At 43.3% G+C, this 26,256-nt stretch overlaps 1 protein-coding gene across 1 annotated transcript in view; it reads left to right on the forward strand.

The window, feature by feature from the left end:
• Positions 1-7,287: 7,287 nt before the first annotated feature.
• Positions 7,288-26,256, forward strand: part of LRRC4C (leucine rich repeat containing 4C) — an 862,516-nt gene continuing 843,547 nt past the window's right edge. The window contains exon 1 of the mRNA XM_060261966.1: positions 7,288-7,391. The gene's annotated coding sequence lies outside the window, so the exon portion shown is untranslated. The remainder of the gene's footprint in view (positions 7,392-26,256) is intronic.

Here is a 26,256-nt window from a genome sequence, read left to right on the forward strand (position 1 = left end):
GCCCACTCACCCAGCCTCAACAGATCCCTTTGGAGTTCCTCACAATCTTCTCTGGTTCTCACCACCCTGAACAATTTAGTGTCATCCGCAAACTTGGCCACTTCACTGCTCACTCCCAACTCTAAATCATTTATGAACAAGTTAAAGAGCATGGGACCCAGTACCGAGCCCTGTGGCACCCCACTGCTTACCGTCCTCCACTGCGAAGACTGCCCATTTATACTCACTCTCTGCTTCCTATTACTCAGCCAGTTTTTGATCCACAAGAGGACCTGTCCTTTTACTCCATGATTCTCAAGCTTTCTAAGGAGCCTTTGATGAGGAACTTTATCAAAAGCTTTCTGGAAGTCAAGGTAAACAACATCTATCGGGTCTCCTTTGTCCACATGTTTGTTCACCCCCTCAAAGAAATGCAACAGGTTAGTGAGGCAAGATCTTCCCTTGCAGAAACCATGCTGAGTCTTCCTCAATAACCCGTGTTCATCAATGTGCCTACTCATTCTGTCCTTGATAATGGTTTCTACCAACTTTCCCAGTATTGAAGTCAGACTGACTGGCCTGTAATTTCCCGGATCTCCTCTGGAACCTTTTTTAAAGATGGGGGTGACATTTGCTACCTTCCAGTCCTCAGGAATGGAGGCAGATTTCAATGAAAGATTACAGATTTTTGTTAGAAGATCCACAAGTTCAACTTTGAGTTCCTTCAGAACTCTCGGATGTATGCCATCCGGACCCGGTGACTTATTAGTTTTTAATTTGTCTATCAGTTGTAGGACCTCCTCATTTGTCACCTCAATCTGACTCAGGTCTTTCAACACCCCTTCCAAAATTAGTGGTTCTGGGGCGGGCAAAAAGTTCTCGTCTTCTACAGTGAAGACGGAGGCAAAAAATTCATTTAGCTTCTCAGCCATTTCCCTATCCTCCTTCAGTAATCCTGTTACCCCATGGTCATCCAAGGGCCCCACTGCCTCCCTGGCTGGTTTCCTACTTCTAATATATTTGAAGAAAGTTTTATTGTTGGTCTTTATGTTTTTTGCAATATGCTCCTCATAGTCCCTTTTTGCCTGCCTGATCACAGTCTTGCATTTGATTTGCCACAGCCTGTGTTCCCTTTTACTAATCTCACTTGGACTGGTTTTCCACCGCTTAAAGGAGTCCTTCTTACCTTTTACAGCTTCCATTTCTTTGTTTGTTAACCACGCAGGCCTTTTCTTATGCCTGTTTGTGCCTTTCCTAACTTATGGTATGTATTTTATCTGAGCTTCTAGGATTATAGTTTTAAATAGCGTCCAAGCTTCCCCAAGGGTTTTGACCGTATGTACCTTTCCTTTCAGTTTCTTCCTCACATGCCTCCTCATCTCAGTGTATTTACCCCTTTTAAAGTTAAACGTGGTTGTGGTGGTCTTTTTGGACAACTCCCTATTTATACAAACGGTGAAATCAATAACATTATGGTCACTGCTCCCAAGCGGCGCAATCACTTTTACATCTCTCACCAAGTCTTGGGCATTACTTAGGACCAAATCCAGGATCGCCCAACCCCTGGTAGGTTCTGAGACCATCTGCTCCATAGCACAGTCATTGAGAGCATCAAGAAACTCAATCTCTTTCTCTCGACCAGAACACATATTGACCCAATCAATCTGCGGGTAGTTAAAATCACCTATTACAACACAGTTTTTACGTTTAGCCGCTATCTTTAAGCCTTCCATCATATTATAATCGTCCTCTCTCTTTTGATTTGGTGGGCGATAACGAACTCCCATAGTTAAATTTCCTTTTGGGCCCTCTATTTCAACCCAAAGCATTTCTAAAAGTGAATCTAATTCTCTGATCTCAGCCTTACTGGACCGTATAGCCTCTCTGACATACAGAGCCACCCCACCTCCAACCCTTCCCTCCCTATCCTTCCGATATAGCTTATATCCAGGAATCACCGTGTCCCAATGATTCTCCTCATTCCACCAAGTTTCTGAAATTCCCACAATGTCTATGTTTTCTCCCAACACTAAACATTCCAATTCACCAATTTTACTTCGGACACTTCTAGCATTTGCATACAAACATCTATAATTTCCCAGGCGAGCTAGGCCCGCCACCTTCCTCCTGCCACCTCGAGACACTGGCAGACAGTCCATATTGTTTGTCACCTTCACAGTGGACAACTCCGGTCCGTTACCCGGTAGAAAAATAGCAGCTAACCCTTCATCTCTTTGAGACGAGTCCTCCCGAACCAGAGACATTTCATCTCCTGTCGGCTTTCCCCCAAGATTTAGTTTAAAAACTGCTCTGCCACCTTTTTGATTTTAAGCGCCAGCAGCCTGGTTCCATCCGGGGACAAGTGGAGACCATCTCTTTTGTACAGCTCCCGCTTGTTCCAGAAAGCATCCCAGTGCCTAACAAACTTAAACCCTTCCTCCTTACACCATCGTCTCATCCACACATTGAGACTTCTAATTTGTGCCTGTCTCTCCTGCCCTGCACGTGGAACAGGTAGCACTTCCGAGAAGGCTACCTTGGAGGTCCTGGCCTTGTCTCCTGCCTAGCAGCCTAAATTTTTCCTCCAGGACCTCACGACTGCATTTTCCCACATCGTTGGTGCCAACATGCACCACGACCACAGGCTCCTCCCCAGCACTGTCTATCAGTCTATCTACTACACGCGTAATGTCCGCTACCTTCGCACCAGGCAGGCAAGTCACCATACGGTCAGTACGCGGTTTCGCCACCCGGCTGTCTACTTGCCTAATGATCGAATCACCAACTACCAATACCCCCCCTCTCCTCCTGCTCAGGGATGGTTCCTTGGCGCGAAAGGATTCCCACTCACCAACCGAAGAAGAGGTCCCTTCTGAGGGCGCATTCCCCTTATCCTCAGCACGGTGCCCTGTTCCCTCTCGACCCTCACGCTCTCTGGCAGCAACGGGGCTGCTACGTTCAGAGCGGGGCTCATCTAATACACCCCCGAGAGTCTTCCCGAAGTGCCTAACTGACCGTCTCTGCTTCTCCAGGGCAGTCACCTCGGCCTCAAGGGTATGAACTCATTCCCTGAGGACCAGGAGCTCCTTGCATCGAGCACACACCCAAGACTTCTGTCCTTTGGGCAGATAGTCATACATGTGACACTCAGTGCAAAACACTGGAAAGCCCCCAACCCCCTGCTGGCATTCTATCTTCCTTGTGTATATATATATACATATATACAGTCCTCTTTAAATGCTGTTTAAGTGGCTCCCCTTCTGGCGGGTCAACTTACCTTACCTCAACTTACCTTATTGGGAACTTACCTTATTTGGAGAACAAGGAAGCCAGGGATCTGGGTTCCTGCTCCTTAGGGAGCCCCTAGGCAAAGAGCCACAGGCCAAGAGCCCTTTAGCTCTTGCCCTTCGGCTCGCGCCAAAGGCTCGCGCCTTTGGCAAGGCGCAGCTTAAAATGCAAAGAGGTGGAGCAGAGGCACTCCTCAGCAATCACTCTCAATCAGCAGCAATCACTCTCAATCTCTTTCACCCTTAAGGCAGTCAACCAAACAAAGAGCAGTCAACCAAACAAAGAGCAGTTCCCCAGCTATCACACCTTAGAATTTTAGGCAGCCCCACAAACCTTAGAATGTAGTCCTTCAAAACTCAGAAATTCTCAGCAATTTCTCCAGCTGTCTCAGCTATCAGAGCTGCTCTGCTCTGCTCCTCTCAGACCTCTGTGAGACTTCCTGCTTAGGGACTTCCTGCTCCGGCAGGACGTAGACCTGGCTTGCGTGACCGAGACCTGGGTGCAAGAGGGGGAGACGGTGGCTCTCTCCCAGATGACCCCCCCGGGATACTTGGTCTTCCCCCAATTGTGGATTATTGGGCAGGGGGGAGGGGTGGCGCTTTTCATAGGGAGGGTTACGCCTTCTGGGCTCTCCCGCCCCCAACAATAAATGGTATTGAATGTGCCAGCCTGGCGTGGGATGTCGGAGAGGGGTTGGCGATCTGGCTGGTGTACCGTCCGCCAAACGCACCAGCCAGCGCCTTACCATCCCTGATGGAGGTGGTGTCGGGCTGGGCGTTGGAGTACCCGGGGCTTATGGTCCTGGGTGACTTCAATGTCCATGCCAATGATGCAGCCTCCCATCAGGCAATGGATCTAGTGTCTTCCATGGCGACACTGGGACTCTCTCACTCTGTTATGACTCCTACGCATCAAGCGGGACACACATTAGACCTGATCTTTGCGTCCGGGATTCGGGTGAGCGATATCGCAATGGAGGCAGTGCCATGGTCGGATCACCTAGCCCTCAAGGCCTGTATGGAGATGCCACCCCAACCCTGTAAGGGCGGAGAGCCTATTTTGGCTCACCCGCGGAGTCTGATGGACCCAGAATGGTTCCAAATGGCTCTTCGGGATCCCTGGCCCCCTGGCGATTCCCTTGATGCCCTGGTTGATGCCTGGCAAGATCGGCTGTCCGGGGCAATCAACGAGATCGCACCTCGACATCCTCTACGCCCTCGTTTGAGGCTGGCCCCAACGACTAGAGAGGCAGTGGCGGTGCACTCGTGATGAAGCGGTGAGAACATCCTATAGATCGTTTATGAGATCTTATGAGATGGCAGTCAAGGCTGCGAAGAACGATTACTTCGCAGCCAGGATTGCGTCTGCAAATTCGCGCCTGGCCCAATTGTTTAAAATAATTGGATATTTCACCACACTGCCCCAGGGCAGGGCAAATGTTAGAGAATTAGAAATAGGCTGTGAGGCTTTTGTGAAATTTTTTGCAGACAAAATCAAGTCGCTCCGCCAAGACCTGCCCATCACATTGGATACAGTACATGAACTGGAGGCTCCGTGCCTGTCTTCTGGTTTAGTCTTGGATCATTTCGACCCACTCAGCCTGGAGGAAGTTGACGGAATTCTCTCCTCTGCGTGCCCAACAACTTGTGATTTGGACCCGTGCCCCTCCTGGCTAATTAAATTTTGCCCGAGGGAGCTCAGATGTCCTCTACAGGACATCATAAATAGATCCCTCCTGGAGGGGCGTTTTCCAATGCCCTTAAACAAGGCCTTGGTTTGCCCCCTCTTGAAAAAAAGTACAGCAGACCCGGCCGAATTGGCAAACTACCAACCGGTCTCGAATTTACTGTTTTTAGGTAAAATTATAGAGAGGGCAGTGGCGTTGCAGTTGCAGGGTTTTCTGGATGACGCTTCCATCCTTGCCAGTCCAGCTTTCGCCCGGGCCATGGAACGGAGACAGTGCTGGTCGTCTTGGCAGATGACCTCCAGCGGCATCTGGATCGAGGTGGTGTGGTGGTGCTGATGCTGTTAGACCTGTTGGCTGCGTTTGACACGGTCGACCATCGGCTACTGACCCGCCGCCTCGCCAATGTTGGGGTTCGGGGGTCGGCCCTACAATGGCTCTCCTCCTCCCTTGAGGATCAAGGACAAAGGGTGGCAATCGGGGGTGAGCTGTCCCAGAGGCGCACACTACATTGTGGGGTGCCTCAGGGAGCAGTTCTCTCACCGATGCTATTTAATATCTATATGCGCCCCCTTGCCCAGATTGCCAGGAGGTATGGGCTTGGGTGTCACCAGTATGCAGATGACACCCAGCTCTATCTGCTAATGGACAGCCGGCCTGACTGCGTCCCAGAGAATTTGGACCTGGCACTGCAGGCTGTGGCAACTTGGTTAAGGCTGAGTGGGCTGAAACTGAATCCAGCGAAGACAGAGGTCCTTTGCTTGGGTCGGGGCACTCTGGGAAGGGAAATATCTCTCCCAGTTTTTGACGGGGCGCCATTGAAAGCGGCGTGCCGAGTCAGGAGCCTGGGAGTCCTACTGGAGCCTTCATTATCAATTGAGGCCCAGATAGCAGCCACTGCCAAGTCAGCTTTTTTCATCTGAGAAGGGCAAGGCAGTTGGCTCCCTTTCTAGAGCATCAGGACCTAGCAACAGTGATTCATGCAACGGTCACCTCGAGACTGGATTACTGTAATGCCCTCTACATGGGGCTGCCTCTGTGCCGAACGCGGAAGCTGCAGCTGGTGCAGAATGCGGCTGCTAGACTGTTGTTGGGGCTCCCAAAGTGGGAGCACATACAGCCGGGGCTGCGTGAACTGCACTGGCTGCCAGTTATATACCAGATTCGTTACAAAGTGCTGGTTATCACCTTTAAAGCCCTATATGGCCGAGGACCTGCCTACCTCAGGGACCGTCTCTCCCCATATGAACCCCAGAAAGCACTGAGGTCAGCAGGGAAGAACCTGCTGACTATTCCCGGGCCGAAAGAGGTAAAACTACAGAGTACCCACGCTCGGGCCTTCTCTGCTGTGGCTCCACTCCTATGGAACCAGCTTCTGGAAGAAATGCGGGCCCTGCGGGACTTAGAACAGTTCCTCAGGGCCTGCAAGACCATCCTTTTTCGAATGGCCTTCACCGACTGAAGAGAGAGACTGCTAAGTAAACTCACCATCTGTATAATAGCACCAGCATATTCATATTCATATTAATTTTATTGTTTTAGAATTTTAATAGAATTTTAATTAACTGTTAAATTAGTTTTGTTTAAATATACTGTATAATGTATGTATTGATTTGTGCTGTTAGCCGCCCTGAGCCTGCTTCGGCGGGGAGGGCGGGATATAAATAAAATGATGATGATGATGATGATGATGATGATGATGATGATGATGATGATGATGATGATGATGATGATGATGGACCTCCCCTGTGCTCCTGTAGGCAGGCTGCAGAAGCACAGGGAAGATCTTCTCTCTTTCCCCCCATGCTTCCTGGGCTTTCTGGGAGGCACGGGTGGCTGGACTTTCCTTGTACTCCTGTAGCCAGGCTGCAGAAACACAGGGAAGATCTCTCTCTCCCCCCACACTTCCTGGGCTTTCCAGGAGGCACGAGTGGCTGGACTTTCCCTGTGCTCCTGCAGCCAGGCTGCAGAAGCACAATGAAGATCCCCCCCTCCAACCCGGCCCAACAAGGTCTCACTTATGTCAGTTCAGGCCCTCAGAAGAAATGAGTTTGTCTCCCCTGTTTTACAGTATTTCAATAAATGTGAAACTAGTTTCAGTAGTCTGGTCAACATAATAGTGGTGTCCATGGTGCCAGACTATGGCTTAGTATCAGGCAATTGTATCTCTCTACCCATTGTAGCATGATTGTGAAACATGTTTCCGAATATGTCTTCCTGACTCTTTGTCTCTCACTTGTGCATGTGTAGATGTGTGTGTGGGCAAATGACTTGAAAAGTAACCTTTTTTCCATTTTTTCCACTCAGGTCCATTAAAAAAAGAAAAGAAGACTTAGCTCTGTGAAATCTGTTGATGGGATAATATATGGAGCAGTAACAAAAACCAAATGGACTCTACTTTGGCGATGAGGGGAGCTGTCCAATGAAAAATCCTACATAGGTAATCAGTTGCTATTTTATTCCAGATTCCCTGACATCTTCTTTTCCAATAACATGTGCATATCCAAAATGTGAGTGCGATTTCTATTTCATCCATGTCATTTGTTTTTAGCAGTCTGTTATACAAAGATGGAAAACAACTCTGAAAAATATTACTGCTGATAGTGATTTATTTCTAGGGAATTGATATTAAACTGACTTTCAAATTGATGATTTTGGACACTTCAGTGAGAGTTGAAATAACAGTAGGATGGACTCATCTACATGAGTCTTATAGATGTGTCTAGGTTTGTTGACAGCTTTCATGTTCTGATGGTAGGTGCCAATTGTGACATTATCACAGAACATAGTGTTTGGGGAAATTGTTTATTTTTTCCATCTGTGGGCTCTGAAGTGGGCTCTGGCAGCTTGATGTGGCAGCAAAATGAATATGTTTTCTATTTTGTCTGGAATGGAACTTGCTGAATTCTTGTAAGCCGCATGAAAATATTCAACATCATTCTTCTAATTGTTGAGTCAAATGGTTTTCTTTGCTTTCTGTGTTGATCCTCGGAGATAAATCTATTTGATTAGCATGGTGTGTCAAGATGCAGACATTTTAGATGTTTGAAAGGAAAACAAGATCAGGGTAATATACATTTTAATCTAGTGGTAAGTTACGAACTTCAGATTTTTTTACCTGTAAGCCGCCCTGAGCCTGCCTTGGCGGGGAGGGCGGGGTATAAATAAAATTTATTATTATTATTATTATTATTATTATTATTATTATTATTATTATTATTATTATTATTATTATTATTATTATTATTATTATTATTTTAGCATGGTTGAGGAGGATGAGGTCTCAGATTCAGTGGGAACTCCCAGCTCCTGAACCTTTCTGAGAGTTCCACCTCCTCCTTCCCACCTTGTTCATTGAATAGTAGGTGCAGCTGCATAACAATCCCTGGATGATCTCCACCACCTATTTTTCTACAAAACAGCTCCTGAGGAGGATCATACCCAACAGAGAGTGCACCAGTTTTCGGTGTTCCTTTTTGGCTGATACACTTTATTCCCATTTCTTCATAGCGGAGTTCACACCAAATTGCTTCCCTCTCGAGCATAATGTAGGGCTGCTTCCCCATGGGATTTCTTATACATGGGCTTTTCCTGTTCACAACTGAGCAACAGAATCTCTTTCACTGGCATTCAGCTGTGAAATGGAAGTGAAACTGTTAAGCTGTGGATGTTTGTGCAGTTGCCTTCCCTCTTGAAAGGGGGAGGAAGAGGGGTGGGGCAGTGGCAGCAATAAGTGGCATGGGGAGAAGTGTCAGATCCCCTCCCCCTGCTGTTTGGGAGTTGCATAGGTGGAAGAAGATATTGGATTTATATTGGATTTATATCCTGCCCTATACTCTGAATCTCAGGGCCTTTCTGCTTTTTGTGTTTATTACGGCTTTCACCTCCCACCTCCGTCGCTTTAAAAACCTGCTTCCATATTCACATGCACACTCACCTCACTCTCCCATCGTATTTTTAAAAATTCCTTCCACATCCTTTTCCCAGCGTTCTGCTGTCACTTCTCTATATCTCCATAGTTTTCAAGAGTGGTTTTTCAGAGCAGTATTTTCCCTTCCTCCTCTTAATTCGCTTCCAACCCTTTAAAAGTAGAAACATTTCCTTGGATGTTTCCCCTCCCCTCCCCTGGCAGGCTAATTGGTCTGTTCTTATTGATCAGTTTCACACTATGCATGTCTTTTGAAATAGGAGATTAGAAAAGTAATTGCCTTTGTCTGACTCATTTGCAGGAACAGCAAGTTAGCTTGCTTGGTTTAGATGCTGGGCTATTTTGTATTTTTGTTTTGTTTTTTTTGGGGGGGGGTTCCTTTTACATTGCTCTGACCACAATGATTTCAAATGTGAGAATAATGCTGTTTAGACAGTTAGGATATTTAATTTAAGAAAATATTTGTTAACCATGCAGTGTCAAAGCAACTCTGGGATTTCCTGAAACTGACTATTTCAGCAGACTTCTGAACCAGTTATTGATAGGAAAATTTTTTGGTGGGACTTGTGGATGGTGTTTGTGGGAAGATTTAAAATGAATGTTGCTCCCCATTGAGTCTTCTAGACATCCCACTGGCACCTGGCACATGTATTGCAATTTTGTTTTTACATCACCTGGAATATTAGAACATTTTGCTGCTATCAAGGGCCAGACCCTCACATCATTCCTTGGAGCATGCTCCCAAAAGTAAGCCCTTCCTGCAACATGGAAATTGGCAGGGATCTGTTTTATTATTTTTTTGCTGTATTAATACATGCATTTTTAAAACACATTATTCATCAAGTAGCATATTTATATGAAGCCTCTGGAAGAATCTGTATGGTACATTCTCAGCTCCATAATTTATTATCTAAATTATCTAAGCCTCTCTCTCCCCGCCCCCCTCCAATGTCTTTCTGTGATGACTGAGTAGTTGTGGGTCAATATAGTGAATCCTAAGAAAACAAATTATTTGTTGGGAATATCTGCTATTCCTGTGGAGGTGGGTCAATGAGATGTTGGGCTTTTTGTTTTGTCTTCCCTCTTCCTGGCTAAAAGGGTAAGCTAACATCATTGCTAGATTAGGAGTAGTTCTGATGATTGCCCTCATCCTAGAGGTTTAATGGACTTGATTGTGGTATTTTTTTAACTTTTGGAAGCTGCTTAAAACATTACAGATGAGATGGGAAAATACTTCATGCATATATTAATATTTTATTAGTGTATTAATAATTAATTAATAATAAAAGAACACAACTGTGTTCTTCTCTGATCCCATGAACCACACAAGAAATATTGTTCTGGTCCAACATGAGGTTCAGAAATAAAATAATGTATAAGGGGAAAGCACATTTCTTAAACAATACATATGTAATGGCGTTGGACTAGATGACCCTGGGGGTCCCTTCAGCTCTATGATTCTATGTAATGATGGCTGAGGTGTAACCATGTCCTTGCCCACTTTCCTGGGACTTAGCCTCATTTAATAGATCTGAGTAGGATTCTGAGTAGGCCAAAGCTTGCTTTCACACAGAGGATATCACTTTTTCTGCCATCTGATGCTATTGAACTATATTTTTTCTTATGTCTGAACATTTAAAGCCTTACACGGCCTGGGACCAACATACGTGCGGGACAGTCTCCTTCCATGTATGCCCAAGAGGTCGTTATGTTCGACCTCCCAACATCTGTTGGCCATCCCTGGCCCAAGAGATGCTCGCCTCGCCTCAACTAGGGCCAGGGCTTTTTCAGTCCTGGCCCCGACCTGGTGGAATCAGCTCCCTATTGAGATCTGGACCCTACTTCCGTAGGGCCTGTAAAATGGAGCTGTTTTAGCTGAGGCTGCGGGCATCTATTCTTGATCTGGTTGGCCTCCCCGGCCAGCACTGTCATCTGTGCTAGGAAATGGAATAAAACTGCCATGATGTGAGATAGCTAGGGTGGGCAATATGTGATGACATGGTAATCTGAGTGCTGTTGAATTGTCTGTTTATAGAATGTTTTATTGTATTTTATTGTTTTATCATATGTTGTACTCCGCCCTGAGCCCTATGGGGAATGGGCGGAATAGAAATATACTAAAATAAATAATAAATAATAAATAAATAAAAGGGAAGGTATGTACTGTACTTGAATTAAAGGAAATGCCCTCTTTGCTGTATTCATCCACATTTTCTGTATGAACAGCTCTGCAGTTGCTGACACCAATAAAACTTTTTAAAAATGTTGTGGGTAAGAACTATGTTGCAGCACAGTTTCAGCTTCAGTGCTTCTCATTTTGGAGTTGTATTTCAGTGATGGAAAGATTCCTACCCCAAATGTTTTGAATTTCTTTCTAGGTTTGGGCTCCTTTTCAGCATATGAAAGTCTCCTCCATCCCCCCACCCCCCGCTCCTCTGTGCATCATTTCACATTATGGATTTCTTCCATTTGGGAGCTCATTTTCTACAGGTAAAAGATCACCCCAGATAGTATGTGACTTCTAAATTTCTTCCTAGTTTTTGGCACTGTTTCAGTATATGAATGCCCCGCCCCCAATACATTCTGCTGTGTATCACTTCTCATTATGAATTTCTTCCTTCACTGATCAGTGACATTATTCCGATCAGAAATGCCATGCAAGGTGATGGATGCCATTATTTCTTGCCAATTAAGTACACATCTTTTTTTGAAAAAGAAAAACAACTCCAGAACAGCATAATTGCAAGTTTTCTTTCACATTACAAATGGGTGTCTCCAAAAGAGCAGAAACCAGCTGGGAATTGTGGTCTTTTCCCCTCCCATGCAATGGTTCCTGGAAGGGAAGAGGTCCTGAGACAACACAGCAAAAAATAGTCTGGTTGGAGGTATGGACATTCTGGCAGATAGAAAATGAAAAGATAGTGAAATGGTGCTATTCCTATACAGCACTAAACATGTACCCCAAAGTTTTGAAAAGAGGTGAGCAGAGAATAATAATTTTCAGACAATGCAGCAGCTGGGGGGGGAGGGGGGGCTCAATCAACATCAGATGTGAAAAGGGGAAAGCAGATCTACAGAAAATCCCCCTAGTGTGGAAGGATCTCTACTTAATATTGCTCTCAGTGTACATTTTTTGTTAAGACTTCTGCGTCTAAAATAAAATTTACAGAATATCCAGTAGAAGAAAAAGACAAAAAAACCAAGTATAAAATGTATTACTGCCAGTAAAGACCATATGTCAGCCTCCTGAGTAAAGCAGACATATGGCCAGGTAGGGGAATACATAATATAGACCTGTAATAATAAGTGTACATGGAAAATAAAGGTCACCAATTATAGTTAATGCCAAGAAATAATCAGAAATTCTGGGGGACCTAGTAGTATAGACCAAGAGACTGTGTGTGTGTGTGTGTGTGAGAGAGAGTAGTCCCCTATGCAAAGGAGAGAACAAGTTGAAATGGTACTCCTCCCAAGGGAAGTGTATGTCATGGTGTCAAACTTACAGCCTGTGGGTTGTAACTGGCCCACCAGGGGCTTTAACTGAAGCAGAGAAATAACGAGGTCCACACAGACTTATTGGTTTGAAGTGAGGTTTACTTTATGGTACTATAAGCAGAACCCACTCGAGCATGGGCCCCAAAATTACTGAGATAAAATCATTCTACATACAGATAGTTTTATTCACACAGAAAACCAGCAGGCAGGCACACAAGCTTATTTGTTTTCAAAGGGTCCCGCCTCCACTAAGTTCCCCCATAACTAAGTTTCTTTACTTATCTATATACAGCAAGTCGCCTGTAGGAGGCTGTTCCCTTATCTAATCTTACAGCTGGAGTTCACACCTGCTGGGCAGTAGAGTCAGTTTCTAACGGCAGTTCAGACTCCTTAGTTTGAAGACAAAGCATATTTTACTCAATATGACAAATATTATTATTATTGGGGATATTAATTAATTATTCAGAGGCTGCCCCTTCATTTCCCCTCTTTCAGTCTTCTGAAAACTTATTTAATCTGAAGGAGACTGACCATCCTCAAACAAATTAATTCTGTATTACCACTCAGGAAGGGCAGCTAGGTGACAATTTGGTTTCGACATTCCCAGGAAAGACTGAAATGATACCACAATGGGGTAATGAAATAGTATATTGACAGAGATGGGGTAAAGATGGGTCATGGGAGGAGGAGGGTAAGTGATGGGATTATCCATCCACAATGGCACATCCCAGTATTTTTCCATATAGAGAAGATGTGTGTGTGTGGTGGGGAGGTCACTCAGAGGCATGCCTTGGCTATGCAGCCCAGCCTTCCAATATGGAGTTTTCCTGGTATCCATCATGGGGCCTTTCTGGGCACACAGGCTAGCTTGAGAGGGGCCCCCCATGTCTTTTACGGCTACCTTCTTTATTCGGCAGTGCTCTGGTATCAGTTTCAATCAATCAATCAATCAATCAACATTTTATTTATATCCGGCCCTCCCTGCTGAAGCAGGCTCAGGGCGGTTAACAACATCAAATACAGTAAATTATATAATAAATATTTAAAAACAGTAGCTAATTTTAAACAGTCTAATTTAAAATTTCTAAAATTAACATTCTGGTGCTATTTTAGCATGATGGTGAAAATCGCTTAGGCGAGTCCCTCTGTCATTTTAATTGGTGAAGGCCATCCCAAAAAGGATGGTCTTGCAGGCCCTGAGAAACTGTTCAAAGTCCCGCAGGGCCTGCACTTCTTCTGGGAGCTGGTTCCATAGGTGTGGAGCTACAATGCATTTCCCACTTTGGCACCGACCAATCCTTGGAGGGTGTGTGCCACATTTCATGATGCGCTGCCGATCAGACTACAAAAAACCAGGGTTGAGACACAGTTTGGGATAAAGGGGAAGGGCTAAGGAATGTCAACTACAAAAAAACAGGCTATACATGAGTTAAAATTTTAAAAAAGCAATCCAATCAGGAAAAAGAGGACTATGTGTCTTGGTACTGAAGACTAACTATCACTGAAATTTGGGACGATCTTGAGGAGGAGGTAGAGGAAAGAGGAGGCTAGAGATACATTTCATTTTTGAGATAATCACTTGAACAGGGAAATCCATTCATGGTATATGCATTGAATAATTGCATATGTCCAGTCTAAATTTGTGAACATAGATCTTGGAAGGATCCTAGGGAACTTATTTCTTTATCAGTAAAACATTACTAGCTATGATGCAAAAATACAGGAACTCATCTCAATTTCTAAAATGCATAAACAATAATAAGGGACATATGCAAGTGACATGCTATAAACTGGATCAAATCATGTGCCTTTATGGCAAACAACTTGTTGCAGCCTGGGTGATTAAGATACACACATTCAGTCATACTTGGAAACATTGCCAGTTGCGGGCAGTCCACATTTGGCCACATTATTTACAATAGAAAAACCGTTTCCTGACTAATTCCTTGTTCCCCTCCCCCCTTAGTCTAACAAAAGGTCTTCTTTCTTGAGTTTATGGAGGGGTTTGCATGCTTTATGCATGACAGCCTTTTCACAGGGAAATCTGTTTTTATTACAGCCAAAAGGAAATCTTTTACCGCCAAAGAAAATCTTTTTCTGGAAACGCAACTTGGAAGTGGCAGTGGGGCTGCTGTTGTGATCAGCTGAGGCAACTAGCCTTTTGCTAGGCAGAGGAATTTCCCTGGAAATGAGTTTTCTCCACAACTCAGTTTGGATGGGGTTCTGGGGGAGGCCTTCCTTCCAACAACAATGAGGCATAGCCAGGCAAATTTTAGGACCTCTGGGTAGATGTGGAAGAGCCTGGAAAACATACTTGGAGAAACAAACAAACAAAACAACAATAGTAGGTGCTTTCCCCCTTTAAAGCTTTCCTTGGCTGTCCACAGATTTCCGTAACTTGAGTCCAACCCTGTTGAGATAGGGTTGCACACATTATCTAAATTACCACACTTGCTTTGGACTGGAGACTTCCTCCTCCTCACATGGAGTTTCAATTTAAACCATTGGAAATCAGTGGGGTGATCAAGTCCCACTGACCCCCATTTTTCTCTGTGGCAGATTATCCAAAATTTGTTCTGTGGGTCTCACATAGGTGTGAGAGCGGGTTTCAACAAACTTTAACAACAAAATCCTAAAAGCAAACAATTCTTAGCAGACATACCAGCATTTCTTAAAACTACTATATAATGATAAGCGTGCACTAAACTTGACTTGCAGGTCCAGGTTTCCTGCATATATAACAAAACAATCCTAGAAAGAAAATTCTGGTTAATACACCTTGACAAATACACAAAACAATTTTTAAATCTACTTATAATAAGCATGCAATATATATGAACTTAGGAGAAAACCTAGTAAGGAGCTTGCAAAGCCGAGGAGATGTGTGGGGCAGTGCAAAGATATAATTCAAAACTGATGCATAAAGCAGGGTGCTAAAACCTTGATGAAGAAGGTTGAAATAATTGAGAGGCAGAAACTTAAAACAAGCAAATGGAAATGTGTTATCCAGTAGCAAGCCTGGCCAAGACTGGAGACTGGATTAAAACACAAAATCAAGCAGAACTGGAGTCCTACCATGGTAAGAACATGAAACATAGAAAGGATTTTCTAAACAAAACACTCAGAAAAGGTCAATCTATAACAAGATACTATAGATGGAGGCATAAAAGAAGATATATAAGCATGTAGATGCCTCTTTCCACAGGTAAGAGGTTCACCAAATAGCTAAATAGGAAGATTGATATGCACAGTTCATAGCTGGAACATAACTATAAATGACATTAAGAGAGCAAATGAAGATATACATTTGAGGAATGCAGAACATTATTAAAGTCCAGGTTTCTAATGAAGACCAAGAGTTTTCAGGAATTCTGCCTAGTGAATTACCAACAAATCTAGAAAAGGTATTTCTATGGGAAACACGACACTGAGATTAACTGGGTCACTGGTAAAACAAAGTATTAATTTATCAAAACTTAAGAGAGAAGCTGCATAATGAGAGGGTAGTTTTACCCAGAGAAGGGTACAGATGTTCTTCTATAACACATGCTGTAACTTCAAATGAAAAGAGGTCTTGTAGGGATCAAAATTTTTGAGGTAGAATTTTAAAACACTGTTCTTTTCAGAAAATAAAAATTCAGTACCAACAACAAAGGAATTTTCAGATTTAAATGAAAAAAAAAATTGGGAAGCAGTTCAAAGTAAAATAGAAAACTGTGTTAGATGTAACACTTGAAGACCACATGCTCCTGGTATGAGATGTACTTAACAAAAATCACAAGAGAAATAAAATTTCCAAAAGTTTTGATACTGTATTGCTTTAGCAGAAAAAGATGATCCACGTAAACCCAAAATTGCAAATATAAACTTTTAACCCACTGTCTCAGATTTAAAAACAACAACAAAAGATCTTCTATTAGGTGCACCATTTCTTTATAACAAAGGCGGTCACAAGCTGAATATATTAAAAGTATTCCTCGTAAAATTAAAACTACAAAATCTAAATACTGGAAAAACTGATATCAGCCACTAGAAAAATATTTTCAGACTCAAAAGGTAAAGCAAAATAAATAAATAAATAAATAAATAAATTATCAGAGGAAATCTAGGAGAACTCTTAGCCTCAGGGCAGTTTACAGGCAGAGCCTTTTCTCTAGCAGAGAAGGATTAGCTGTAAGTGGAACTTTGGAATGCCAGCTCCAGGTTGGAGATTTCTGAATATTTGGATTAAATTTGAAGATTACAAGGTGTGCAGTCCATTTTTTGGGACACTTTCTCTTCCAGAGGCACTGGCCTTAATGTTTTGGGCATTACATTATATTTTTGGGAGTGATCTCCAGGTTCCACCTGGAGACTGGCACCCTTGCAAAACAAAGTAGCCAAGGAGCAAGCCAAGGAGCTTTCAAAATGGCTTGCTTCTTTCAACATATGCACATCTTCCCTCCAGGCATCTTCCTGGCTGGGAGTGGTCTTCTAGAACTACTCATTTTGTTTGTGGAGACATTCTTGCATAATTTCAAAAGTTTGAATTTGTATATTCTCCCAAAATCTGGAGAAGATGAGAATTCAGAAAAATTGGAGCAAGTTTTTGCTGAAAGGAATACCTTGTGGCATGAGTGTGGAACTCTGTGTAGGCTCAGAGACCACATTCCCTCCATGATTTTGAGATGAGAGAACTGAAACAGGGGCTGTGTTCTCATTTTCATGAGGAGGAGAGGAAAGCTGAGGCTGAACTCGTACATTTATTCTGTTATATTTTCTCTTACCCAGTACTTCTAGAATTTCTAGCCTCTTCTCTGTGGATTTGTAAGATTCTAGGACAGTTTGCAAAAGTTTGGCAGTTTCCTTTTCTTTAATACTAGCTTCTAACTTTTGCTGGAGTTCCTGATTTTTCTTAGCAAGCTGTTTGATTTTACAGAAATGTTCCTTGAAGTTTTTACACATGTACCCTAGCGGGGGTTTTGACTGATTTCCACCAAAGGCAGCAGACATTTAGACAAGACACTTCTAAGGAAAACAGAAAACTGCAGCATCCAATAAGGGGTCTGGCAGCCAGGGAGCCCTGGGGGTTTTCACTTCCTCTCTCTCATGACCCAGTGAGGTCGCCCTACTGGGAACTGCACAAGAGAAAGTCCCTCTCGCGTAGAGGCTTCGTCTCCTCTCATTCACACATGCACACACACCACAGAAATCTTCCCAGATTCTAGCTTCTGTGCTTCAACTCCAAAGTGGAGCCTAATAGACAGAGCATAAGGGGTGATCAGACCCTTCGTCTCTCCTAAGTAGAGGTAATCAGAATTCTCAGACAGTTCATACAATCCTGAAGATCTTCCAATTCCCTGGACACGTCAGTTCAAACAGGCCCAGGATCTTGGTTGGTGAACCGAACACCTTCCCCCACCGGGGCGGAGGGAGCTGGACTCGATCAAAAATGTGACCATGGCGCCTAGTCCATTCTTCCCACCACGAGGGTGAATAGTGGACAGTTATGCAGCCACCCCAAAGGGAAGGAAATGTCCTACCCTGATATTTCCCCTGCCAATGCAACAAAATGAAGCAGACAAATAATGAGGTCCACACAGACTTATTGGTTTGAAGCGAGGTTTACTTTATGGTACCATAAGCAGAACCCAGTCGAGCATGGGCTCCCAAAATGACCTAGTTAAAATCACAAGCTTATCGGATTTCAAAGGGTCCCGCCTCCACTAAGTTCCCCCTGGTAAAATTCCATGACTAAGTTTCCTTACTTATCTATATACAGAAAGTCGCCTGTAAGAGGCTGTTCCCTTATCTAATCTTACAGCTGGAGCTCACACCCGCTGGGTGGTAGAGTCAGTTTCTACCGGCAGTTTTACAACAGACCCCTTAGTTTGAAAAAGCATATTTTTTACTCAATATGACAAATATTATTATTATTGTGGGTATTAATTAATTATTCAGAGGCTGCCCCTTCATAATCAGGCCTGTGACTCTTTTCTCCCCCTCTTGTCCTCACTCTTTGAAGTTCCCAGGTTTTCAAAGTTCCCAGCTCCTTCTGCCTTGTCTTTATTGCTTTCAGCAAGAAGCTATTCTGGGCTTGCAAAGCTGCAAAGAAAATGTGGAATGGATTTTCCATTAAAGTCTCTGAGCCCAGACAGACTACTCTTGGAGTCTATCTTGACCCAGAGACCTTAATGGAAAATCCACTCTGCATTTTCCTTGCAACTTCATCTGTGCTGCAATATATTTCAATGGAGTGGAACTCAAGTAGTTTCACTTTCCAGGATTTGTACAGCTAGCTGAAGCTGTTGGTTGCTGGAGTTGTACCCTTCAAATAAAGGGTTGATGCTTTTTGAACTGTCCCCATGGAGTGTAATGGAGAATTTCACTTGTTTAGTTGTGCGGAGCCAACTGGGGGAATGAAGTTACTTTAACCCCCTTCCATCCCTTCCTTCAGTTGTGGCATGACTCCAGAGAGAAGGGAAGGGATTTATCCCTTCCATCCCCTCTCAGAGTCACACCACAGCTGTTGCCCGACTCCGGGAGGGGATGGAAGGGGTTTAAAGTTTAACTCCTTCCCTTCTCTCTGGAGTCACACTGCAGCTGCAACCTAACTCCAGGAGGGGCTTAAATTTTAAACTCCTCCCCTTCACTCAGGATGCCTGAATAAAAGCAGGTATTTTTTATTTGGGTGGAGGTGCTTCAGTAGCAGTAGAATCTGTATTTGGCTGAAAAAAATACCTGAAAACTACTAATAAGGTATTTTTTCAGGTATTTATTTGGTTTGGCTTATGGTAAAAGCACTCCCCTAGTTTCCACCCTTTGTTTTCTCCAAGGGAACTGATCTCTGTAGTTTGTAAATCAGATGAAATTCTGGGTGATATCTGGGCCCCACTGGGAAATTGGCGGTCCATGAAGTCCTCATCTTATGTCTCTAGAAATCCCTTCCTGCTCCCACATACTCAAATTTGGACTAGAAACCTGTTGGGGATGAATGATTTCTGGAACATATTTCTTCTTCGAAACATCATATAAGGAAAAGATCAGCACAGTAACACAGAACATTTTTTACTTATTCAAGATGAACATTTGAATTCTGATGTCACATTAGTAATGGCAGCACACTTCTGTAAAGCAATAAAGCTCTTGTCTAAACTGCTCCACCTTTAGCATTTGTGACCATTTTAGAGGCTTGAAGTGTTAAACTTTCAATGAAATAGAATAACTTAAGACATTGTTGATTCAGTGGTGAAAGAAAACAACACATTGTCTAATCAGTCCTCTTTCTTCTGTTAATGTACTTTTAAAATGCTGATTCAGGCAGCATAGATTTGCAATATGTTGGTCTTCTCAGTTTGTCATTCTAGGAAGTGTGGGAATTCATCAAGAGCAGTTCAGTTTGTCTCTTTCTAGAAACTTGTGCTACATTTGTGATTTTTGTGATTATGATAAAATGATCAGCTGGTAATGAATCTTCTGTGTGACCATCTTTTCTTGATATATAGTTGAGTGTAGTTATAATACTTGCTGCTGCACATTTAATGTGTTGATACTTTAAGAAATGAAAATATGGACCAATACAGCTTTATTAAACAACATGCAATTCTTACTAAAACTGATTTTGTAATGTCCTCTGTCTTGTAATATTCTTGTATTCCTCTGTTCTGCATGTATCTCCTGTTGTTGTTCAGTCGCACAGTCGATTCCGACTGTTTGCGACCCCATGGACAAAGTCACGCCAGGCCCTCCTGTCTTCCACCATCCTTCGAGGTTTGTTACATCAGTAACACTGTCCAGCCATCTCATCTTTTGCCGTCCCCTTCTTCTTTTGCCTTCTGTCTTTCCTAGCATCAGGACCTTCTCCAGGGAGTGCTTCCTTCTCATTTGGAGGCCAAAATATTTGAGCTTCAGCATCTGACCTTCCAGGGAACAGTCTGGGTTGATTTCCATTAGGACTGATTGATTTGATCTTCATGCAGTCCAAGGGACTCTCAAGAGTCATCTCCAGCACCACATCTCAAAAGCATCTATTCTTCTGCGCTCGGCCTTCCTTATGGTCCAGCTCTCACAGCCATAAATTACTACTGGGAATAACATTGTTTTGACTATATGGACTTTTGTTGGCAGGGTGATGTCTCTACTTTTTATTATACTGCCCAGGTTCGCCATAGCTGTCCTCCCAAGGAGCAAACATCTTTTGATTTCATGGCTACAGTCACCATCCAGAACCACTTATTTTGGAAGGGGTGTTGAAAAACCTGAGTCAGATTGAGGTGACAAGAGAGGAGGTCCTACAACTGATAGATGAATTAAAAACTAATAAGTCACCAGGTCCAGATGGCCTACATCCAAGAGTTCTGAAAGAACTCAAAGTTGAACTTGTGGATCTTCTGATAAAAATATGTAATCTTTCATTGAAATCTGCCTCCGTTCCTGAGGACTGGAAGGTAGCAAATGTCACCCAAATCCTTAAAAAGGGTTCCAGAGGAGATCCAGGAAACTACAGGCCAGTCAGTCTGACTTCAATACTGGGAAAGTTGGTAGAAACCATTATCAAGGACAGAATGAGTAGGCACATTGATGAACACGGGTTATTGAGGAAGACTCAGTATGGGTTCCGTAAGGGAAGATCTTGCCTCACTAACCTGTTACATTTCTTTGAGGTGGTGAACAAACATGTGGACAAAGGAGACCCAATAGATGTTGTTTACCTTGACTTCCAGAAAGCTTTTGATAAAGTTCCTCATCAAAGACTCCTTTGAAAGCTTGAGAGTCATGGAGTAAAAGGACAGGTCCTCTTGTGGATGAAACACTGGCTAATTAATAGGAAGCAGAGAGTGAGTATAAATGGGCAGTCTTCGCAGTGGAGGACGGTAAGCAGTGGGGTGCCGCAGGGCTCAGTACTGGGTCCCATGCTCTTTAACTTGTTCATAAATGATTTGGAGTTGGGAGTAAGCCATGAAGTGGCCAAGTTTGCAGATGACACTAAATTGTTCAGGGTGGTGAGAACCAGAGAGGATTGTGAGGAACTCCAAAGGGACCTGTTGAGACTGGGTGAGTGGGCGTCAATGTGGCAGATGAGGTTCAATGTGGCCAAGTGCAAAGTAATGCACATTGGGGCCAAGAATCTCAGCTACAAATACAAGTTGATGGGGTGTGAACTGGCAGAGACTGACCAAGAGAGAGATCTTGGGGTCGTGGTAGATAACTCACTGAAAATGTCAAGACAGTGTGCGATTGCAATAAAAAAGGCCAACACCATGCTGGGAATTATTAGGAAGGGAACTGAAAACAAATCAGCCAGTATCATAATGCCCCTGTATAAATCGATGGTGTGGTCTCATTTGGAATACTGTGTGCAATTCTGGTCACTGCACCTCAAAAAGGATATTATAGCATTGGAAAAAGTCCAGAAGGGCAACTAGAATGATTAAAGGGTTGGAACACTTTCCCTATGAAGAAAGGTTAAAACGCTTGGGGCTTTTTAGCTTGGAGAAACGTCGACTGCGAGGTGACATGATCGAGGTCTACAAGATAATGCATGGGATGGAGAAAGTAGAGAGAGAAGTACTTTTCTCCCTTTCTCACAATACAAGAACTCATGGGCATTCAATGAAATTGCTGAGCAGTCAGGTTAAAACGGAGAAAAGGAAATACTTCTTCACCCAAAGGGTGATTAACATGTGGAATTCACTGCCACAGAAGGTGGTGACGACTACAAGCATAGCCAGCTTCAAGAGGGGGTTAGATAAAAATATGAAGCAGAGGTCCATCAGTGGCTATTAGCCACAGTGTGTGTGTGTGTGTATATATATATATATATATATATATATATATATATATATATATATATATATATATATATATATATATATATATATAATTTTTTTTGCCACTGTATGATACAGAGTGTTGGACTGGATGGGCCATTGGCCTGATCCAACATGGCTTCTCTTATGTTTTTATGTGCAGTGATCTTTGATCCCAGAAATGTGAAGTCTGTCACTACTTCCATGCCTTCTATTTGCCAAGGTGTGATGGGGCCAGATGCCATGATCTTAGTTTTTTTGATGTTGAGTTTTAAGCCTACTTTTGTGCTCTCCTCTTTCACTCTCAACAAGAGGTTCTTTAGGTCCTCCTCACTTTCTGCCATTAGAGTAGTGTCATCTGCATATCTGAGGTTGTTGATGTTTTTCCCGGCAATCTTAATTCCGGTTTGTACTTCATCCACGTTAGCATTCCGCATGATGTACTCTGCATATAAATTAAATAAGCAGGGTGACAATATACATCCTTGTTGAATTCCTTTTCCTATTCTAAACCAATCACTTGTTCCATATCCCATTCTGACAGTTGCGTCTGACCCTTACACAGGTTTCTCAGGAGGCATGTGAGGTGGTCTGGTACTCCCATATCTTTAAGGACTTGCCACTGTTTGTTGTGATCCACACAATCAAAGGCTTTAGCATAGTCAATGAAGCAGAAATAGATGTTCTTCTGATACTCCTGTGCTTTCTCCATAATCCAGCGAATGTTGGCAATTTGATCTCTAGTTCTTCTACCTCTCCGAAACCCAGCTTGCACTTCTGGTAGTTCCTTATCTACATACTGCTGAAGCCTAGTTTGTAGGATCTTTAACATGGGCTTGCTGGCATGTGAAATGAGTGCAATGGTGCGATAGATTGAACATTCCTTGGCATTACCCTTCTTTGGAGTTGGAATATAAACTGATCTTTTCCGATCTTGTGGCCACTGTTGCATTTTCCAGTTTTGTTGACATAATGTGTGCATCACTTTAACAGCATCATCTTTTAGGACTTTGAATAGCTCAACTGGGATACCAACATCTCTGCTCACTTTGTTGTTAATAATGCTTTCTAAAGCCTATTTTACTTCACACTCCAGGATGTCTGGCTCAAGGGCATTGATTTCACTGTCACGGTTGTCCAGGACATTGAGATCCTTCTTGTATAATTCGTCTGTGTATTCTTGCCACCTCTTTGTAATCTCTTCTGCCTCTGTTAGGTCTCTACCATTTTTGTCCATTATCATGGCCATCATTGCATGAAACATTCTCTTGATTTCTCCAATTTTCTTGGAAAGATCTCTTGTCCTTCCCATTCTGTTATTTTCCTCTATTGCTTTGCATTGTTCCTTCAGGAAGGCCTCCTCTCCCCTTGCTCTTCTCTGGAAATCTGCATTCAGTTGGTGAATCTTTTCTTTTCACCTTTGCCTTTCGCTTTCCTTCTTTCCTCAGCTATTTGTAAAGCCTCATCAGACAGCCAATTTGCTTTCTTGCATTTCTTTTTCTTTGGGATGGTGCTGATTGCTGCCTTCTGTACAATGTCATGAACTTCCATCCATAGTTCTTCAGGCACTCTTTCTATCAACTCTAGTTCCTTAAACCTTTTCTTCACTTCCACTGTATATTCATAAGGGATGTGATCAAGGTCAAACCTGAATGGCCCAATGGCTTCCCAGTTTTCTTCAGTTTAAGCCTGAATTTTGCAGTGAGTAGCTCATGATCTGAGCCGCAGTAAGCTCCAGGTCTTGTTTTTGCTGACTGTTAGGAGCTTCTCCATCTTTGACGGCAGAATATATAATCAATCTGATTTCTGTGTTGCCCATCAGGCGATGTCCATGTATCTCTACCCACTGAAAAAAACTCTTTCAGGAATTCATCTGTCTGTCCAACTTCATTCCCCATAGCATTCTATCTTTAATAAGTGTGTCATTGATCTCAGATTGTAAAGTTTGTAGCAGCTTTACAACATGCACACATGAATCATGGCTGTTTAGCTAAGCCTTTCCAAGATAATGGATGCAGAAATGTGGATATATAACAGCTGTGAATGTGTATTACTGCAATCCTAGGCAGAGTTGCCCTAAAATCAAGTAAGCATTCTATGGGTATGCAAAACAAATTCAGTAACATTCAGATTTGGGGGTATTCAGAGGTAAAGATATTCTGGGGGTTGAGTATGTCTGAATATCAGATTCAATGACTAAATCTAATTCAAGAGATGTTTGGCTATTCCTGAATATATGGCTCCGTTTTACCCTATGGGCAATTGAAGTTAATGGCAGAACATAGGGTGTGATGTCTGAGGGCTAGAGACAAGGGAGTCTGAGGGAGAGGCACCAGATTTGTAGTTACAGGAGCCTCTCTTCCAGAGAACCCGCAAGTTTGAAAACGATTGGACAAGGGGTTGCCTGCATTCTACCATTGTTTCCTATGATGGAAAAACTAACTCCTTTCATGGCACTGCCTGCTTTGGGGGGGGGGGATCTCTGGACTCTGTTATTTTGTGGGATCCCCCTCTGGCATGTCCCCCTGGCACTGCACTCACTGCTCCTGATGAACCCCTTTGGGTAGCCACCCCTCAGTACTGGATCCCCTGGTTTTGCTGTCTTCTGCATGGATCCTTGGGGTTTTGGGGTGCTAGGTTTTAACTGGAGGTGTCTCATAGGATCATATAGTTGGAAGGGGCCATACAGACCATCTAGTCCAACCCCCTGCTCCATGCAGGATCAGCCTAAAGCATCTCTGACAAATAATCATCCAGCCGCATTTTGAAGACTGCCAATGAAGGGGAGCTCACCACCTTCCTAGGCAGCTGCTTCCACCTCTGAACTACTCTGAGTGTAAAAAATTTTTGCCTAATATCCAGCTGGTACCTTTCTGCTTGTAAGTTGAGCTAATTGCTTTGGGTTTTATTCTCGGCTGCCAAGTGGAACAGCTTCTTGCCCTCCTCTAAATGACAGCCTTTCAGATATTTAAAGAGAGCTATCATGTCCCCCCTCAGTCTCCTCTTTTCCAGACTGAACATTCCCAAGGCCCTCAGCCTTTCCTCATAGGGTTCTTCCTCCTTGATCATCCTCGTTACTCTCTTCTACACCCACTCAATTCTGTCCACATCTTTTTTGGAGTGAGGCCTCCAGAACTGCACACAGTATGCCAGGTGTGGCCTGACCAAGACAGTATACAGCGGAGCTATGACCTGCTGTGATTTTGATGTAATAGCCCTTTTGATACAGCCCAGGATTGAATTTGCTTTTTTTGCCATGACATCACACTGACTGCTCATATTTTGTTTACAGTCCGTTAGTACCCCAAGTTCTCTTTCGCAAACACTACTTCCCAAAAGTGCATTCCCCCATCCAGTATTTGTGCTTCACATTTTTGTGGCCCAGATGTAAGATTTTGCACTTATCTTTGTTGAATTGCATCTTGTTTACAACTGCCCACTTCTCTAGATTATTCAGATCTTGTTGAATTTTAACTCTATCCTCCTGGGTGTTTGCTACTCCTCCCAATTTGGTATCATCAGCAAATTTTATGAGCAGCCCTTCCATCCCTTCATGCAGATCATTGATAAAAATGTTGAAAAGAACCAAGCCCAAAACAGAGCCCTGATGCACCCCACTGGACACATCTCTCCAATCTGATGAAGCTCCATTGACAACCACTCTTTGGGTACAGTCCTCTAACCATTTTCCTATCCACTGAGCTGTCCTACAGTCCAGTCCACAGTCTTCCAGTTTGCCTGTCAGAATGTCATGGGGAACCTTATCAAAAGCTTTATTGAAATCCAGTAAACCACATAAACAGTGTTCCCACAATCCAGTGAGCTTGTTACTTGATTAAAGAAGGAAAACTAGTTAGTCTGGCAAGACCTATTGAAGACAAACCCATGCTGACTTCCTCAAATCACCAGGTTATCCTTCAGATGCTCACAGATCAACCCCTTTAAAATCTGCTTTCCAGCAACAGAAGTCAGACTAACCGGTCTGTAGTTTTCCGGTTCATCCTTCTCTTTCTTAAAGATTGGGATAACATTTATCTCCTGAGGGACATTCCCAGTTCTCCAGGAGGTCTTAAAGATGATGGACAAAGGCTCTG

This window comes from Heteronotia binoei, chromosome 21 (genome assembly GCF_032191835.1).
Source record: "Heteronotia binoei isolate CCM8104 ecotype False Entrance Well chromosome 21, APGP_CSIRO_Hbin_v1, whole genome shotgun sequence".
NCBI lineage: Eukaryota > Metazoa > Chordata > Lepidosauria > Squamata > Gekkonidae > Heteronotia > Heteronotia binoei.